This window comes from Triticum dicoccoides, chromosome 6A (assembly GCF_002162155.2).
Source record: "Triticum dicoccoides isolate Atlit2015 ecotype Zavitan chromosome 6A, WEW_v2.0, whole genome shotgun sequence".
NCBI lineage: Eukaryota > Viridiplantae > Streptophyta > Magnoliopsida > Poales > Poaceae > Triticum > Triticum dicoccoides.
Window position 1 is genome coordinate 561,952,914 of NC_041390.1, and position 5,652 is coordinate 561,958,565.

Here is a 5,652-nt window from a genome sequence, read left to right on the forward strand (position 1 = left end):
AGGAATAGAGCTCACCGAGAAGGCCACGACAGAGATGCGCCTACCAGTAGCAGAGTATATGTTTCAGGGCCGGAGTGTTTCAGTCGAGCCATCAGAGCCGCTGTAATTCCTCCCAACTTCAGGTTGGCGACTGGAGTTAGTAAGTTCACCGGTGAGTCCAAGCCCGATACTTGGCTCGAAGATTACCGAGTGGCTGTCCAAATTGGCGGTGGGAATGATGAGGTAGCCATGAAGCACCTGCCTCTCATGTTAGAAGGCTCGGCCAGAGCGTGGCTGAATCAGTTAGCACCCAGCATCATTTACACTTGGGAGGATCTCTCCCGAGTGTTTGTCACCACATTTGAAGGAACATGCAAGCGACCTGCAGGACTTACGGAATTGCGGTCTTGCATGCAGAAACCGAATGAAACTCTGAGGGATTACATCCAGAGGTGGATCACATTGCATCACACAGTGGAAAATGTACCAGATCATCAAGCAGTTTGTGCCTTTAAAGAAGGCGTTAAGTACAGAGAATTGAATCTGAAGTTCGGTCGAACTGGAGAGATGTCTCTGAATCGGATGATGGAGATTGCCACCAAATATGCTAATGGTGAAGATGAGGATCGACTCCGGAGTGGCAAGCATAAAGCAGTCGCCCAGGAAACCGGAGGAAATTCCAGTCGAAAACAGAAGCGGAAAGCCGAGCCAGCCGCTCCTGGGGAGGCCCTGGCCATAACCCAGGGAAAATTTAAGAGAAAACCCAAAGGACCTTGGAACCCCAAGAAAGTTAAAGACCAAGATGGAAATGATGTTTTGGATCTACCGTGTCACATCCACACCAAGAAAGATGAAGAGGGTAAACTCATTTACCCAAAGCATACCACTCGACAGTGTCAGCTTCTGATCCAGCAGTTTCAGGGCAAGCAGTCCAAAGATAAGGAAAAGGAGTCGAACAAAGTTGAGGAAAAGATAGTGACGATGGGTACCCCCAGGTCAATTCCACCCTGATGATTTTTGCTGATGTTGAGAGCAAAAGTCGACTGAAGGTTATTAACCGTGAGGTAAATATGGTTGCTCTGGCAACACCCAATTATCTGAAGTGGTCCCAGACTGCCATCACATTCGACCAGTCTGATCACCCTACGCACATTGCCACCCCTGGGAGGCAAGCTCTGGTGGTCGACCCAGTTGTCGAAGGCACTCGACTGACCAAAGTCCTGATGGATGGAGGCAGCGGTTTGAACATACTGTATGCAGAAACATTGAAAGGGATGGGCATTCCGATGTCCAGGCTCAGTACCAGTAACATGAGTTTCCATGGAGTCATTCCTGGGAAGAAAGCCGAGTCACTCGGCCAAATTGCTCTTGATGTGGTTTTCGGTGATTCCAAGAATTACCGCAAGGAAAAGTTGACATTCGAAGTTGTGGATTTCCAAAGTGCTTATCACGCTATTTTGGGCAGGCCAGCTTATGCACGCTTCATGGCTCGACCATGTTATGTGTATCTCAAATTGAAGATGCCTGGTCCCAAAGGTGTGATCACTGTTACAGGCAATCGGAAGAAAGCAGAAGAGTGTTTTCAGAAAGGCTCAAAGATTGCTGACGCTCAGATGGCAGTGGTCGAGCTGCAAGAGTATCAGAAGACTGCAGATCCGAGTGAGTTGCTACGAGCTAAGAAGCCTGCTTCAGAATCAGCTTTTCAGTCGTCCGGTGGAACGAAGGCAGTTCACATTCACCCGACCGATCCAAATGCTGCTCCGACTCACATCTCAACGACGGTCGACTCCAAATAGGAAGAAGCGCTCATCCAGTTCCTCCGTGAGAACTGGGACATCTTCGCATGGAAGCCTGCTGACATGCCTGGAGTTCCCAGGGTGCTGGCTGAGCACCGTCTACGAGTCGACCCAAAATTTAAACCTGTGAAAGAACATCTTCGACGGTCCGCCGTCCAGAAGAGGAAGGCCATTGGTGAGGAGGTGGCTCGGCTCTTAGCAGCGGAGTTCATCCGAGAAATTTACCACTCCGAGTGGCTCACCAATGTTGTCATGGTCCCCAAGAAGGACAAGTCACTTTGCATGTGCATTGATTTCAAGCATATCAATCGGGCCTGCCCGAAAGATCATTTTCCTCTCCCCCGCATCGACCAGATAGTCTGCGGGATGTGAGCGCTTGTCTTTTCTAGACGCCTATTCTGGGTACCATCAGATCCGTCTATACGGGCCCGACGAGATCAAAACAACTTTCATCACTCCATTCGGGTGCTTCTATTATGTCACCATGCCGTTCGGCCTCAAGAATGCCGGAGCCACGTTCATGAGGATGATTCAGAAGTGTTTGCTCACTCAAATCAGTCGGAATGTGGAGGCATACATGGATGATATTGTGGTTAAGTCACGGAAGGGTTCCGACCTGCTAGCTGACCTTGCTGAAACCTTTGCCAACCTTAGGAGGTATGATATCAAGATCAATCCGTCAAAGTGCACATTCGGAGTTCCAGGTGGGAAGTTACTCAGTTTTCTCGTTTTCGAACGGGGAATCGACGCCAATCCTGAAAAAATTGGTACTATACTCCAGATGAAACGTCCTGTGCGTGTGCATGACGTCCAGAAGCTTACAGGATGCTTGGCCGCTTTAAGTCGATTCATCTCTCGCCTCGGTGAAAAGGCATTGCCTCTTTACCGACTGATGAAGAAGTCCGACAAGTTCGAGTGGACTCCAGAAGCTGATGCAGTGTTTACAAAGCTCAAAGCTCTGCTCTCCACCCAGCCGGTGCTTGCTGCCCCAATTAGCAAGGAGCCTTTGCTGCTTTACATGGCAGCCACAGGATAAGTTGTCAGTACAGTACTTACGGTCGAGCGGGAAGAAGAAGGAAAGGCCTTCAAAGTTCAGCGCCCAGTATATTATGTTTCTGAAGTTTTGACTCCTTCAAAGCAAAGATATCCTCATTACCAGAAGCTTGTATATGGGATTTATATGACCACGAAGAAGGTTGCACATTACTTCTCTGATCATTCCATTACAGTCGTCAGCGACGCTCCACTATCAGAGATTTTGCACAATAGAGATGCAACTGGTCGAGTGGCCAAATGGGTGATTGAACTTCTTCCCCTAGATATCAAGTTTGAGGCAAAGAAAGCTATCAAGTCCCAAGCAATTGCAGATTTCGTCGCCGAGTGGATCGAATAGCAACTTCCGACTCAAGTTCACTCGGAGCACTGGACCATGTTCTTCGATGGATCTAAGATGCTGAATGGTTCCAATGCTGGGGTAGTATTGGTTTCCCCCCGAGGAGATAAGCTCAGATATGTTCTCCAGATTCACTTTGATTCCTCCAATAATGATGCAGAATATGAAGCACTTTTGTATGGGTTGCGCATGGCCATTTCACTCGGCGTCTGTCGCCTCATGGTCTATGGCGACTCAGATTTGGTGGTTAATCAGGTGACGAAGGAGTGGGACGTCAGAAGTCCAGCTATGACTGGTTATTGCAATGCAGTGAGAAAGTTAGAGAAGAAACTCGAGGGGTTAGAGCTTCATCACATCCCCCGACTAAAAAATCAAGCGGCTGATGATTTGGCAAAGATAGGCTCCAAGAGAGAAGCCATCCCCAGCAATGTGTTTTTGGAACACATCCACTCGCCATCAGTCCAAGAAGATCCTTTTACAGATGAAGCCCCGCAGCCAAAGAGTGCCACAGATTCGACTGAAGTTGAAATTCCGGCAGTGGTCGACCTAATCATGGAAGTTTTGGCAATCACCCCTGACTGGAGGATACCATACATCACGTATATCCTGAGAAAAGAACTCCCGGAGGACGAAGAAGAGGCTCGACAGATCGTCCGTCTATCCAAGGCCTTTACAGTCATAAAGGGACAGTTGTATAGAGAAAGCGCGACTGGAGTCGGTCAGAAGTGTATAACACCAGAAGAAGGTCAGATAATCCTTGATGATATCCACTCGGGGACCTGTGGTCATCATGCGTCCTCTCGGACCATTGTGGCTAAAGCATACCGAGCGGGATTTTACTAGCCAAGAGCGAATGAAATGGCAAAAGAGATAGTCGACAAGTGTGAAGGGTGCCAGTTCTACTCCAACATGTCGCACAAGCCTGCATCAGCCCTGAAGACCATTCCACTCGTCTGGCCCTTCGCTGTTTGGGGACTGGACGTGGTTGGCCCATTGAGAACAGGTAGGAGCGGTTTCACACATGTGCTCGTGGCAGTCGACTAGTTTACCAAATGGATTGAAGCTAAGCCTATTAAGAATCTTGATGCTTGCACTGCTATCAGTTTCGTCAGGGAGTTAACATTCAGATATGGAGTCCCGCATAGCATCATCACTGACAATGGGTCAAACTTTGATTCAGACAAGTTCAGAACTTTTTGCGCCTCTCAAGGCACACGAGTCGACTACGCATCGGTCGCCCACCCCTAGTCGAATGGACAAGCAGAAAGGGCAAATGGTCTGATTCTCAAAGGACTAAAGCCTCGGCTGATGCGTGATCTCAAGCACACAGTAGGCGCTTGGGTCGACGAGCTTTTGTCAGTTCTGTGGGGATTGAGGACCACCCCAAATCGGTCGACTGGAAGAACTCCGTTCTTTCTGGTTTACGGAGCGGAAGCAGTCCTGCCGAGTGATCTACTTCACAATGCACCCGAGTCGAGCTTTATACCGAAGATGAAGCAGAACAAGCCCGGCAAGACGCAGTCGACCTCCTGGAAGAAGAAAGAGAAATGGCTATGATCCGATCGACCATTTATCAGCAAGACTTGCGTCGATTCCATGCCAGAAATGTGAAGAGTCGAGCCTTCCAAGAAGGAGATTTGGTCCTCCGAATGGATCAACAGAAACCACACAAGCTCGCTCCTACTTGGGAAGGTCCCTTCATCATCACTAGAGTCCTCCACAATGGAGCGTATCACCTTTACAATGTCGATCACCAGATCGATGAGCCACGAGCTTGGAATGCGGAACTGCTCCGCGCCTTTTACACTTGAATTCTCACTCGAATGAGATGTTATAAGAAAAACTTCTGTAGTCTATTTATCAAAGACAAGAGTGTTACAATTTTTCCTATAATTGTTGTCGCCTTTGTTTGCGTGTGAAATCCCCCAGTGGGTGGCTTAGCTGCGAATCCGTTTCGCCTAAGTTTGTAAAAAAATCCTACCAAGTGGTGAGCCAGACTCCCACTCGGAGGCTTAGCTGCGAATCCGTTTCACCTAAGTTTGTAAAAAAATCCTACCGAGTGGTGAGCCAGACTCCCGCTCGGAGGCTTAGCCGCAGCCCAGTGCTCGCCTAAGTGTTTAAAAATCCTACCGAGTGGTGAGCCAGACTCCCACTCGGAGGCTTAGCTGCAGCCCAGTGCTCGCCTAAGTATATAAAAATCCTACCGAGTGGTGAGCCAGACTCCCACTCGGAGGCTTAGCTACAGCCCAGTGCTCGCCTAAGTATTTAAAAATCCTACCGAGTGGTGAGCCAAACTCCCACTCGGAGGCTTAGCTGCAGCCCAGTGCTCGCCTAAGTGTTTAAAAATCCTACCGAGTGGTGAGCCAGACTCCCACTCGGAGGCTTAGCTGCAGCCCAGTGCTCGCCTAAGTATTTAAAAATCCTACCGAGTGGTGAGCCAGACTCCCACTCGGAGGCTTAGCTGCAGCCCAGTGCTCGCCTAAG